Below are 15384 nucleotides of genomic sequence, written 5' to 3' on the forward strand. Positions count from 1 at the left end.
TCCCATCTAGTATTAGTATATTAGATGCTATTATCTGCCCCCATTCATAGTACATAGAAGCAAGAGATTTCTTTTCTTATTCTCCAATGTATGACACAGACAGAAGCAGCAGCAGCATGCACATGGAGCGGCCCCCAGACGCAGGACAGCGGGGTACTCGGATCCGGGTCTCTCGGTTCTGAGGATGTCACAGTGGCCCGACCCAGTCCGTGGTCCTGCTAAGGGGTGCCCAATAAAAGGTGTAGGTGTCGGTGTAGGCCACAGTAAATAACGAGGACACAGGGTTGCAGTCTCTTTGCCTCTTTACTGAAGGCTTCGGCATCCGCAATCCAGAGTACTGTTAACAGGGCTGGCTGAGACCGGCCGGTCCGAAGGCACATCCAGAGTTCCCTTTACAGGTGGAAATCAGTTGCCTACCTACTAGCGCCTGGGTGTTGTAGTACCTCCCTGCTGAGCACCACGGGATAGTCCTCACAACTGTCGTGTATGTTTCTGTTCTTTCTCTCCGTCCCCCAGATGTTATGGATAGGACGCACCCGTATGACGGGGTAGGCCTGGAGTTATTTTATAGGGACCCTAGAGACACCCCTCTCCCACAATTGCCTCCGTTGTCTTCATTAGGTGATTAAGGTGAGGCAGCCAACCTAAAATTAACTGCCCTGCCGTTGGTTTGAAGTAATGCGTAGAGCCCAATACTTCCTCGGCGTTCCGGCCACCGGCTACGCGCCTCAGTAGGATGTTGCCGATCTCGGGGCACGACTCCTACTGGTTCTATCACCTTTGTGCTGTGATCTCGTTTCTCACTTCTCCACAATATACTTCGCTTCATGTCCTTTCTTAAGATGCCGTCGCAATGAAGTGCAGGCACGGCTCCGTAACAATCTGTCCTTGTGCTAGGCCTCTGTCAGGATCCCACCCCTGACAGGGACCCCCCTGGATCTTCCCAAACAACGCTCTTCTCCCTCTAGATGTTACCTGGGCAAAACCCAGTCAGCTTCTCCCTAACTTCCTACCCAGCCCCCAGTTTTACCAGAGTGTGAGGAGTGGCCTAATACATAGAACCCTTTGCTCCCCCTGGTGGCCGGAGTGTGAAGTGTAATGTGTGACTGTGATACCTGGTCAGGTGAACTCCTTTAGTGCCATCAGACGTACCATCACTCCCCTTAGTGGCAGAGCAACAGTACTGCAACGACCAGGACTCTGGGGTACTGCACTGGACATTACACAGCAGTACTGAGCAGTGTACCTGTGACTACAGTTCTGGGAGAACATAAACCATTTGCTAGAAGCTACAGCTTGATTGGAATGTGTACTTCCCTTCTTGTGTATCTTTCTGTTTCTCGCTTATCCTCCACCTCCCCTCTCTCCTTCACTGACACTTCACTGACATCTAAATAATGTAACAATCTGTATTCACTGAAGAAAGATTTTTCTTGTGAATGTGATCATTTTGAAAATGAAAGATCAGTCCTGGCAGAGATTTATCTGATAAGAAATATAGCAGCGTTTCTTATTTTCATATAAACTATTGATTTATGAAATAAAAAATTAAAACAACAGATACGTTTTAATAGTTTTCGTTAAAACAACCACCAATCAGCAAAACATTGGGAAAAATAGTTCACATAACAAGTCCTAACATCATGCTACCAATGCGTGTTAATGGAAAAGCCTTTTTTAAATATCTGCAATCATTTTTCATAAATATATGCAGTGCATACAGAAAACATTACCAGGACAATGGAAAATTGTGTTTTTTCATGTTTTTTCTGCTTCATTGTTCACAAACTTGACTCAATCAGGAAAATTGTGGCATTTCTTCCAAGGGAGATTATCTCCAATAGGTGCAGTATTGAAGCCCCTTACACATACATGGACTCCATGTGAAGATGTACCATGCTCTTGATTGATGATGAATAGGGATTAGTGAACCCGAATTTAAAAGTTTGGTGTTCGTACCAGACAGTTAGTGCCCGGTGCTAAATGCCAAACATGGACTTGTCCCGAAAATCCGTTGCAACTTTTGGAGTTCCAAAAGGAGGTCCATTGCAGAGAGATAGAAAAAAAAAATTCCAGCTCAAAATTACAGGTCTCTGTATCACCCCCGTCTGTTCTCCGGGGCTGCGGCTTCGGCGTGGGGACGCTGCTCTCCTGGGGCTCCTGTCTCGTGCAGCCTGCTCCTGCTGCTGTGTCTGGGATGCTGTGCATGTCCAGCATGCCCTCTATCATGCAACTAAGGGCGCGCGCACTCCTGGGCTCTCTTAAAGAGACAGCACGCCATTTTCTAAATACGTTTCAGCCAATGGCTGAGTGTCTCGTACTATTTCAGGCACCTCTGCCCTTAGGGAGGTGCCTGAGCAACAAGTGTTTCCTGTTGATAGCTCTCAGGTTCACAGTGCCTGTGTGTTATGCTCTGCTAGCACCTTGCTAATATTGGTTTGTTTCCTCAGAGTACCTACCGGGCTTTCCCACACCTTCCGGAACTACTCCTGCTCCACTTGCTTCTCTCCATGCCAGCTGTCGTCCGCTAACTGATTGGGCCGCTTACCTCCTGCCTGGTTCTCCGCTGCTCGCAGTACCTGCCTGCCCGCCAGTACAACCGAGTCAGCTACCACGTTCCCAGGATCTAACTGGAGGTAGCACCTTGCGTCCCCGAACTTCCATTCCAGCCTTGTTTGAGGGGTCTTACTATGGGGTCCGGAGTTCGCTTAGTCACACCCCCTTTGGAGACCCCTGGGTAGTGGTCCTGTGGTTTCATGAAAATTTCAATAAACGAATGTGCACTTCACCATTTGTGCCTCCGTTTCCATTCATTACAGTCTCCATTGTTTTCAATGAATTTCGGGTTCTGGTTTTAGTTTGGGTACAGCTCTGGTACCTGAACTGAACTTTGAAATAAAGTTTGGGTCTGATACCAGAAACTGAACTTCCACAGGTCCGCTCATCCCTAATGATGAGCTGTATTTCCAGACATTTTCCATTATCAAATAAGGAAACATTTGCTCAAAAAAACTCACAGCCACTTTTCTGATCTTGTACAATACATTTTCTTCTATTTATATTTTGTCCAAAATATTCATTTAAGTGCATCTCTTTTGCATGGCGCATCATCTTGTAGGTGGTGATTGAAAAACCTCACCATAACCCTAACTAATGTACACTGGTGTGACTGTATAAATAGCATCTAATTATGAAGCAGAATCGCATAAAATTGGATTGATAGAGGTTAAAAACTTTCACTCCGCCATTCACCATTTTGAACATAATTGCTTTTGAATAAAATGTAGGACAAAATTGCTTCCTCTTAGCATTTTTTGTCACAGCGACACAATTAATGCAATCTTCCAAATGTCACTGATTCAAGGATGCGCATTTTTCTACTCAGACAGTGACTCATTCATTGTTGTGGTGGATGCAGACACCAGTATTAAAGAAGTTACCAGACTTCAAACAGAAGCGGCAATAACTATACTTAGCCATTAGAGTCCATCAGGGGTCTCCCACTTTTCCCCTTCAAAAAAAAAACCTGAAACCAAGCTTTCAACAAAACTGGTATCAGATTCCTGACACATGAACCTTTATATTTTAGCAATAACTTTTATGGTTTCCTAATTTTTTTCAACAACGTAGCTGTGTGAGGACTTTGTTTTTCAAGATGAGTTATATTTTTCATTGACACCTTTTTAGGGTGTATATAACTTATATTCTAACTTATTTTTAACTCTTTCTAGCCCCCCAAAATTAAACCAGTTATAGACCTAAAAAGAGCAATTTCGTCATAGTATGTTGCATTATAAAGATTGCAGAGTTCTCCGTTCCATCTATATAACGCACTATATTTATACTGCAAGTCATTACAATTTCAGCAATACCAAACTTCTTTTTTTTTTTAGCAATAGATGCTACTGCGCAGGCGCCGCCGCCGGCCCTATCTTGGTGGAGACAAATTTTTATTTTCCGTCTAGCAAAATGGTGCCGGCGGTGCCTGTGCAGCAGCATCTATCAGATCAGCGATAGATGCTACCGTGCAGGCACAGCCAGCGCCACTTTGAGAGAGAATTTTTTTTCTTAATAAATTTATATCAGCAAATAAAATAATTAAGTGGATATTAAAGATATGATCATGCCACAGCGCAGGCGACGACACCAGCCTGCTGAATGTGAATTTTTTTTTTCAAAGCATATTATATATGTAATTATATATATATATATATATATATATATATATATATGTATATATATGTAAAATAGGGTGAAGGTTAGCGATGAGAGAGTGTCTCGTTGCTCGGGTTTTCCCGAGCACGCTGGGTGACCTCCGAGTATTTGTTATTGCTCGGAGATATAGTTTTCATCGCCTTAGTTGCATGATTTACGGCTTCCAGATACGCTGAATACATGTGGGAATTCCCTAACAAACAGGCATTCCTCACATGTATTCAGCGTATCTGGAAGCCGTAAATCATGCAACTGAGGCGATGAAAACTATATCTCCGAGCAATAACAAATACTCGGACATCACCCGAGCGTGCTCTGGAAAACCCGAGCAACAAGTACTCGCTCATCACTAGTGAAGGTCAGTGACGGATCAGTGACCTGTCAGAAGCCATAAGGATGAATATGTAAGGAGAGAGCCACATAAAGACCCCCTACAGGCCGCCCCGGAGCACGAGCATATCAGTAACTAAAAACTGAAAATAAAAATTACATAAGATGGATTTCATTAATCAAGGTATCATTTTAATCAGTAGAACTGCGCTGACCTGACACTGTCTGTAGGTTACTGTGCACAATCCTGCTGACAGGTTCCCTTTAACGTTTGCAAATAACCTAATAGTGGCATGCTCCATTAGTTTTTCAACAAAAAATTGTGCTACCTAGTAAGTTACAACACATGCATCAGGTCACATGCACCATATTTAGACATTTTATTAATTTATTTATTTTGCTCACTTACATTAGCACTGTACTCAGGCGACACAGGGGGGATAAAATTAGGGTCTGTGCAGATTAGGGGAATAAAATGAAGGGCTGTGCAGATGGAGGGATTAAAATGAGGTGCTGTGCAGGAGGTCATGAAATAAGTGGCAGTGCGATGGGCCATGAAATGAGGAGCTGTGAAGGGGGAAAAGCAAAGTATAGGAGGAGCTGTGGTGAACATACTGTATATGGGGCTGTGGAGGTCATTATACTGGGGGCTGTGGTGACCATACTGGATAGGGGGCTGTGGTGAATATCATACTGTTTGGAGTGTTTGTTGGCCATAATACTGTATGGGGTGTTGTTGGGATCATAACAGTATACATGGGGATTGGATATCATACTATTTAGGAGGGTCTGTGGTGGACATCATACTATATATGGGGGGCTGTAGTGGTGACCATACTATATATTGGCGTCTATTTGTGGATATCAAACCATATGGGCGGCTGTGGTGACCATCATACTGTGTAGGGGCACGCGTGAGGAGTGGTTACAGATTGAAGAGAGCAGCATGGTGGGCAATATGACCACATAGTGTGAGAAGAGGCACAGAATGGATATGGAAAGGGAACATCATGTAACAGAGGCAAAATATGCAGAGTAGTTAGCATGGTGGGGGGACAGTGTGGAGATATAGAAAGTTTAAGGCCATGTTCACACTTTGCGGGTTTTACCGCAGATCCGCTGTGATTTTGATGCTGCGGGTCCGCAGCATTTTCCATAGCATTTACATTAACATGTAAACCCTATGGAAACCGCAAACCGCAGTGCACATGCTGCGGGAAAAAACGCGCAGAAACGCAGCGGTTTACAACCCGCAGCATGTCACTTTTTTGTGCAGAATCGCAGCGATTCTGCACACATAGAAATGCATTGATCCGCTTACTTCCCTTATGTGGCTGTGCCCACGATGCGGGAAGTAAACGAACAATGTGCGGTTGCTACCCGGGGTGGAGGAGAGGAGACTCTCCTCCAGGCCCGGGGAAGCATAAATAGTGTAAAAAAAAGAATTAAAATAAAAAATGATGCTATACTCACCTCTCAGCGCTGCACGCGGCCGTCCGGTCTCAGTTGCTGTGCGAGCAGGGCCTGCGGTGACGTCGCGGTGGGGTGTGGGGGGTGCCATTGGCTTCATCGGTCTAGGGCACCAAAATACTTTGTCCCAGCCCTGGTCTGACCTATCGGACTCCCACCAATATACAACACAGTGAATTTAAAATAGTAGGTTTTCTGGGAAGGGGAGTGAGATCTGATATGTTTTTGCAATATTATACCATATTTTAGTTTCAATATATGCTGGTATAATGGGGGTAATCATATTTTAATCCAGATCGAAGAAAATTAGTGCACAATGTACTGCTAAGTTACTTGAATATATTAAAGTTTTTCATTTTGAAGACAAGGCTATATCCGCAAATGTCAATTCAATAAAAATAATCCTTAACCACACAGAGTAGGCGGCATAAAGTTGATTACAGCAATGTACAAATACAAATATGAAATAAGCCACTCGAGAATGCAGCCTTTATCTTCGAAGATTCGTCTGAAAAATAGATTCTAAGTTACAAAGTCCAATACTTGGCAAAAACTATTGTATAAAGTTTTTTGGGTTTTTTTTCAGGAAAAGGCTTCAAAGATATTTTAATTTAATTTGTGGAGAATCCTATCAAGAGTGGCCTGGTTAGGAGGAGGTCTGGAGCCCCTCTTATACGTGAGAACTGTAGCACATGTTGTAGGACCAGCCAGGCTATCCTCAAATGGGGGGAATAGAAGTTATGAAAAGCTTTAACTGTCATTAAATGGTTTCTTTGAAGTGCATGTCATCTGTTTTAAATTATTGTACTGTTTACATATAGAACTCATTGAAGTTAAAAGGCTTATCTGGATATATTGTGACGTACCCATAGCATAGGCCATTAATTTCAGATTGTTGATGATCTGGTTTCCCCAACAATCAGACGTTGTCTACTTCAGGAAGGATGAGATGTAAGTAGTGTATGGTCTGCACACTGTTTAGTGGCCACACCCAACTACTACACCTTATCTCCTATTCAAGTCAGTGAGACGTAAGGTACAGTACCTGGGAGTGTTCACTAAGGGCCCCTTCACACTGGTCGATTCTGCTACGATTACGACGCATTTGCGTCATATTCGACATCGCAGTACGAGCTCGTAGCCAGCGGTCACACTCTACGATGTTAACGCTTTTTCTGACGTAGTTGCGATGTGAACGTCACGCGTCGCAATCGTACGCTACCCTTCACACCGCCATAGTCCTACGACTCCGAGCGTGACGTATTACCAGCATGGGCGTGCTAAAACGTCACGCCCAATCAGGAGACAGGTATGCGGAAGCCCAACCCACGTAGTCGCATTACGAGCTCGTATGACCGCCGTCACATACTACGATTTCGACCGCCACAGCGAGACATTTACGACGAAAGAAAGTTCTGCTCTTTCTTTCACATCATACGATGCTGGGCTGCGTCGCAAATCGTAACGCCATGTCACACTTTGCAACCTCGGAACGAGGACGGATAAACGTCACAAATCGAACGCTCGTTCAGACTTTGATTGCACAGTGTGAAGGGGCCCTAAGATGTGCAGTTCTGCTCTATGCACTGGTTACATCCGGCCACCAAAGCAGATAGCAGCTAGTCACTTGGGGTGCCAGTATTGAACCACCACCAATCTGATAATGGTCTAAGGGTAGGGTCACATGACGGTTTACTCCACATCCAAAAAACAAGGTCTGATTATCCAGTGTATGATCAGAGCGGCATCAGTTTTTTGGACATGGAGAGAAAAAAAATGTTTCCCCACCCTCTCCTTTCTATTAGTCTGCGAAAATCAGACCCCACTTGGATGTCATGTTTTTCACGGACCCATAGACTTGCACTGACAATTTTGATCCAACATTTGGATCAATATTGGACATGTCACTGATTTTTTTCTGTAGATCACTCAGTCCCCTTTTTTTTCTCTACTTATATAATTTAATGATTTCACGGCTTATTCATATGGTGGTTTGACAAGGGCCAAATTTTGATGCCTAGATAACTGAGTAGGAGTGTCTCCAAAATGGCAGAACTTTTGGGTCTTCACTGTATTTAATGGTTAGCAAAAGTGGTCCAAAGTTGGACAACTGGTGAACCAGCAACAGGGTCATGGGCATCTCTGACATCAAGTGGACAGCCAGGTACATTTGTGTCATACGTTGCTCTCTGGGGAGAAGGCAAGACAGATACAGCATATTAATTCTCTGTGCAATATTCAGATATAAAATCTTTTTTTCGGCCAGGTATTTGGCCAAGCCTCGAGGCATAAAGTGCTCAGAAATGATTTGATGAAAAAGACCTAAAGATCAAGCTGTAGACTTTTTCTCTAAACTTCCCAGAACTCAATTGAATCGAGCATTGGGAGGAAGTGCAGGAAAACAAGTCAAATCTATGGAGGTCCTCACAAGTAGGCTGGTGTCACACTTGCGAGTGCAATGCAAGAAACTCGCGTGAGTATCTCGCATCAATACCCGGCACTGCCGCCAGCACTCGGGACTGGAGCATGCGGCTGCATGCATTTCTATACAGCTGAATGCTCTGGTCTCGAGTGCCAGCGGCAGTGCCGGGTATTGATGTGAGAGACATGCGCAAGTTTCTCGCATGTGTGACACCAGCCATAGTGTCAGATACTACAGGACAATGCCAGAAGTGTTGTGAATTCAATGCTTTAATCAGGCAGAGGTTCTTTGGCACAAAGAGCGCTATCACGATATTAGGCTGATGGGTTTAATCTTTAAGTTTGTCTAAATCCAAATGCTGCTGTTTGACCATTTAGATGTCTACCAATCACTATGGCATTTTTTTATTTTAATTTTTCTTTTATGAATCAATAGGACACATAAAAATAAACAACTTTGTAATGTATTTTATCAGAGAAAACTTGCTCTTTTTCCACCGGGGCTGATCATTCATTCTCAAAAGTCTCAATTGAAGGGTAAAATGTGTATTCAGTGAAGAAAGACCACTGGGCTAGGAGATGGCAGTTGCTACTTATGAGATTCTATGTAGAAGAGAGGATGGAGAAGCTTGATGTGGTAGTGTACTACTTCTAAGATTGTTGGATCTGCTTGTAACAGAAAAAGCACCACACCGCCACTAATAGTAGCTGTCAATATATTTTTTTGCCTCTTGGAAGCATATTAATGGGAAGGAAATGGAGAGCATATGCAGAATAGCACTCATCTAGCTCAAAGCAGGATGATGTTACTTCTAACAGCAACACCATCAGTTTGAGCCAGGTCTCTATACAGTGTGTGGTCACAAATGACAAAGAGGGATAATTTTTAGATCATTTGTTAATTGAATTGAATTTCTTGGAAAAAAAATTGCCAATCCTGGCAATTTGAAAACATACTATCATATCTATTGCCAGATCATTTTTACCACACACCAGACGCTGTCAAAAAAAAAAAAGCCCAAAAATGGTGGAATTGTTTTTCTTCCAGCATTTCATCCCAATTGTAATTTTTATCTGTATTGTGTATTACTAAAATTTGTCTTGTAAAAATAAAGCCTCATATGACTATGTCAATGGAAAAATAGAAAAATGATGGCACTTGGAAAAAGGGGAAGAAACAAAAAAGAGCAAAAGCAAAAAATGTCCTGATCCAGAAGTTGTTAACAGAGCCATAAAGTGAACACTATGGAGTATGGATGATAAGAAATAAAGTATAACAATGATGATTAAGAAAGAGCAGTAGAATAAGAGGGACACCTCTAGCAAAGATAACCTGTTGGACAATCTTGTCATACAAAAAAATGGGAGTCTTTTGCTTTAATGTTTATAAACCACTGGCCAGAGATTTTAAAAGCTTCACAGCTATAGAAAAATCTAAACCCCACTACAAATATACAAACACTAGGCTGACGTCCAATTCATTTGGAGGGGTAAAAGAAATCAGAATTTTATTAACAGAAAATTAATTTTTTTCTCCACATGCAAGATAATTATTCTGCTTTGTCTCAACCACCCTAATTAATAGGAGAGAAAATACAAAGCCTTGGGGAAGAAAGGAGGCATTAGTTACGTCAATATAAGCATATGCAAGGTAGCGGGGGAAGCCTCTTTTGCTGACGCATAAGCCATTGGCATGCTGTGGTTATACATTAGAGTGTCCAACAGGCTTGTCAATGGGAGATTGTTTTGCAGGAAGAAATAAATACTTAAATTGATCTCTGGCTTTTTGAGTACAGTGGGACCATCTGTATTTACCAGCTGCCAAGTGGAGTTAATCTGAAGAAAAGTCTTTGATAAAATAGGATGCCCAAGCGGTAAGCCTAGTTCTCTTTTCATGTGCAGTATGTTTAACACCTGTTATTGGCACTTCTCTAGGTTTTCCATTGTGCTATTATTATTTATTTTTAAAGGTTAGAAATACATCCATTGGTCCCAGGAGTTTTTAATTGAAAATAAATTATAGAGTGGAAATATAATGAAATGTAAAGTTCAATATTAACAAATACTGTCAAAACATTTACAACATTTGCAAAATGCATAGACAATAACAATTACTTTTTAATAAAACAGATGCAGAGCAGTTCACTTAGAAAAACAATGCAGCTTTTTCTTTTAAATAAACAGCACCCCACGCAGGTTATGTGTGATATTGCAGTATAGCCATATTCACAACATGGGCGAACCCCTGGATGTTTGGGTCCAGTTAAAAAAGTTTGGTTCGGGTACCAGAACAGTAGCTGAACCCAAACCCGAACCCCATTCACTTGAATGGGGAACCCAAACATCCAGTATTTGCCATGTTGTCATGCACTGCCTGTGATCGGCTGTAAACTCATTAGAGAGCCGCGGTTCGCATGCTGTCAAATGACAGCATGAGCCCGCAGATGTGATCGGATCAAAAAGTTTACCTCTGGCTATTCGCATCAACTGATGGGACTACTACTCCCATCAGCCTACACCTGCTGCCGCTAAAAACAGCTAAAGCAGGCGCGCTTGATGGGAGTATTCATCAGCCGGCACCTGCACGCTAAATACATAATTTTAAAAGATGGCTTGGCTTCCCCTGTAATTTTGATAACCAGCCAGGCAAAACTGACAGCTGTGGGCTGCCACCCTCAGCTGTCAGTGGTGAGTTCACCGCAGGTCACCGTGAGATTTTCACTGCTGCACCGTGAGACTTTTTCTCACTGTGCTAGCAGTGATCTCACTGAGGTCCCAGCAGTTCATGAGCCATGCTGGGAATGCAGCCTCAGTGACCGGAGGTAACCTTGATGATGTCACTGCTAGTCACTGAGGCTGAGTTCACAGCAGCTCATTCATCAGTGGTTCTCAGCCTGGACGGTCGCATCTTGGCAACATACAGGTTGAAAACTGTTTATTCCCATACATGGATTATGGCATTTGACAGAACGAGAGACAGTTGAGGGATATGATTGTTTTTATTATTTTTTTACAGGAGACGTTGGCTTCAGTGGAATTGAGTGTTAGGTGAGTATAACTGTGTTTGTTATTTTTTTTAAAAGTAAAAGTGTGTTTTTTTATTTTCAAATAAAGGACTTTATTCTGGCTGTGTGTTTACCTACAATTTAACTATAGGATTAGTAATGAATAGGTGTCTTCTAGACGCCTCTCCATTACTAAGCAGTGGGCTTGATGTCACCAGATAATTCAAAGGTAACCTCAATCCCACAAATATGAACCCCACTTGCCACTGCCACAGGGCAAGTAGGAAAAGCTGTGCAAAGCGCCAGTTGGCGCATCTAATAGATGCGCCTTTTATGGTCAGCTGCGGACTGCTATTTACCCGTCTGCCCCTTACCAACTTGAGAATACCATCCCCAGCTGTCTGCTTTAGCTTGACTGGTTGTCAAAAATGTAGGTGATGCACACCGTTTTTTAAAATAATTTATGCAAATAATTTAAAAAATGGCCTGTGGACCCCTCTATTGTTGATAACCAACCTTGCTAACACTGACAGCTGAAGGTTGCCTCCTGCAGCTGTCAGTTTTGCCTGGCTGGTTATTAAAAATACAGATGAACCCAAGCTGTTTTTTTAAAAAAAACTTCTATGTTTAAAGTGCTGGCACCAGCTGAGGAATACTCCCATCAGCCGTACCTGCTATCGCTGTTATTAGCGACAGCAGGCATAGGCTGATGGGAGTAGTAGACCCATCAGCCAATGTCAGTAACCGGAGGTAAATTTTTTTACCTTCTATCACAGCTACGGGCTCACGCTGTCATTAGACAGCATAGGACTGTGGTTCTCAGAGGCAGTGTTTGCTGCTCTGTCATGCACATGACAGCGCAAGAAACACCCGGTGTTCGGGGTGCCAAACCCAAACAGGCACAACACGTGTACAAGTGTGGTAACCATGATTTTCTGATTATGAGCAGCCCTTAAAGGGTTTATCTGATATAGAAAAAAAATCAGGCATGGATGTGATTAAAATAAAAACAGTGTCATACTCGCAAGCTGCCTTGGAGGATTGTGTCCTTTCCAGAAGCGATTTCTGCTCCATTTGAACATCAAAGGGTTGTTGCAGCCTGTGAATGGCTGTAGTGGTCAGTTGACTAAAGGAGAGAATCATGGGATATTTTTCACTGTGTATTGAGTGATGACTGTAACCGTGCCCTGCCCCAATGACTGGAAGCAACCAGCTATAAGGTGAATAAAACTTTATTTTCTCACTGCAGCCATGATTCTAGTAGGTAGGCAACATAGAGATTGAATGCTAAGTACCTGAAAATTGATGTTATATCTACAGGTAAATAATCATTCTTGAGGTGACAGGTTCCCTTAAAAGATGCACCACAGCATGAACCTCTGTGATAAATTAGCAAGAATATTTCCGTAGTCCCATCGAGAATAACAGGGGTGACACTGTGCCTTGAATCTGAAGGCAAAAGTTCTGGTTTTGCACTCTGTGGGTTTGACCTGAAAGTTATCAACTATCGATGACAACATCTTTTTACAGGGATACTACTTTAAGAGATTAACTATGTTCACATAAGTGTTTGGGGCTTCTGAATCGTAGTAGGAACTGAATCTGCAACTATATTCTTGCTGCCAAAAATATCAGAACACCTAAAGTCAAATACAGTTCATCGGGATTGATATAGATACATCCTAAAATTGATCTGTGACAATAGCCATGTCTCAGTTATAAAAAAAAGTCAAAAAGCTATTGTGAATATAGCTTTACCTCTATCTTCCACTTGGTTAGATATGTTCCTGGGATAATTAGCAGGTGACATCACTGTCGCTTTCTAATTATCCTGGCTAGATTCAGGCCAATGCAGAAAATCATTAACTTATTCTACTGTTATATATCTACAGGTGGAAATTCTGAATTTAGATACCATACCCTGCAGACCATGTATAAAAATACAGCAAACAAGTTCAGCCGCGTTGCTGTAGCAACTGCCATTTCCAGTGAGGTGTAGAAAATATAAGCAAGAACCTTGCCTTTTGCATGTTTTGGGCTGTGCAGAGTATTCAATGGTAGATTAGATTCTTATATTTATGTATTACTACAGTTTGTTCATATTCCCATAAGCTTTGATATAGCTAGAGAGGGTACTTGGGAAGCAGTCACAACGAAGCATCTGCAATTGAGGAGGCTCAAAAACTCCCACTGCCACCCGACAATACATTGGATCACACTCGGACTAATGTTATTCTTTGGGGGCCGTGCACGTGTCAGATTTTTTCCTCAGACAGAATTTGCCCAAGGAAAAAATTACTGCATGTCCAAGTTTGACCCAATATTCAGATCGCACTTGGCCATTCAAGTCAATGACTCCGTGGCAAATATCAGATTGTACTCTGTCAGTCATTTGCATAATTGTCCCAATTCTATCGCATGAGAGAGTCTACGTCTGCATCTACCCTAAAACTCATTTTTAGAGATGGGCAGACACCTGGATGTTCGGGTGTGGCCAAATAGTTACAAAAAGTTCTGGTTTGGGTACCAGAACAGTACCTGGACCCGAACCTGAATCCGGACCCATTCACTTGAATGGGGGGCCTGAACATCCAGTGTTTGCCATGCTATCATGTGCAGGACAGCACGGCACACACCGCTTCTGATCGGTGGTGAAATCATCCCCATCGTGCAGAGAGCCGCAGTTCCAATGCTGTCAAAAGGCAGTGGGAGCGCTCAGCTGTGATCAGAGGTATAAAGTTTACCTCCGGTCACTGGTGTCAGCTGATGGGACTACTGCTCCCATCATCCAACACCTGCTGCCGCTAATAACAGTGAGAGCAGGAGCGGCCGATGGGTGTATTCATTAGCTGCTCCTGCGCTGTAAATAATTTAAAAAAAAAAACGGTGTGGGTTCTCCTGTATTTTTGATAACCACACAGGCAAAACTCACAGCTGGGGGCTGCAACCCTCAGCTGTCAGCTTCAACAAGGCTGGTTTTCAAGAATAGAGGGGTCCCCATGCCGTATTTTTTAATTATTTAAATAAATAATTTAAAAAAACAGCATGGGGTCCCCCCATTTTTGACAACCAGCCTTGCTAAAGCAGACAGCTGGGGGCTGGTATTCTCTGGCTGGTAAGGGGCCATGGATATTGGCCCCCCCAGCTTAAAAATAGCAGCCCACAGCTGACCAGAAAAGGCACATCTATTAGATGCGCCAATTCTGGCATTTTGCCAGGTTCTTCCCACTTGCCCTGCAGTGGTGGCAAGTGGGGTTCATATTTGGGAGGTTGATGTCATCTATGTATTGTCAGGTGATATCAAGCCCACGGCTTAGTAATGGAGAAGAGTCTATAAGACACCTATCCATTGTCAATCCTATAGTTGTATTGTAAATAAAGAAACAGCCAGAATAAAGTATTTTATTAGAAATAAAACAAAACACACTTTTACTTTTTTATTTAAAAATAACAAACACAGTTATATTCACCAATCGCCTATTCCACCGAAGCGCTCGTTCTCCTGTAATAAATCAAACATAAAAAACAATAATATCCCTCACCTATCCATCATTCTGTCCCACACCGTAATCCATGTCTGGGGGAAAAACAGTTTTCAACCTAAATGCCAAGATGCGACCGTCTAGGCTGAGAACCACTGGTGAATGAGTTGCTGCAGTGCAGACTCAGTGACTGATGGTGACATCTTCGAGGTTATGTCTGGTCACCGAGGCTGCGTTCCCAGCTGGGCTGAACTGCGGTAACCTCGGTGAGATCCCCATTTGCACTGTGAAAGTTTTTCTCACGGTGCTAGCGGGAATCTCACCGAGGTCACAGCAGTTCAGCTGGGAACGCAGCCTCAGTGAGACTCTATTGAAGCATGCAAAAAGTAAAAAAAAAATGTTTTTAAAAATATAAAAAAAATATAAAAGTTCAAATCACCCCTCTTTCACCCCAAAATAAA

The 15384-nt window shown here is 42.8% G+C and overlaps 1 protein-coding gene across 1 annotated transcript in view; it reads right to left on the minus strand.

Annotated features, from left to right (window-relative positions):
• LOC143781813 (sodium channel protein type 5 subunit alpha-like) overlaps window positions 1-15384 on the minus strand; it is a 514560-nt gene that overhangs the window by 155136 nt on the left and 344040 nt on the right. The window lies entirely within an intron of this gene.

The sequence above is a fragment of the Ranitomeya variabilis genome, chromosome 6, assembly GCF_051348905.1.
Source record: "Ranitomeya variabilis isolate aRanVar5 chromosome 6, aRanVar5.hap1, whole genome shotgun sequence".
Classification (NCBI taxonomy): domain Eukaryota; kingdom Metazoa; phylum Chordata; class Amphibia; order Anura; family Dendrobatidae; genus Ranitomeya; species Ranitomeya variabilis.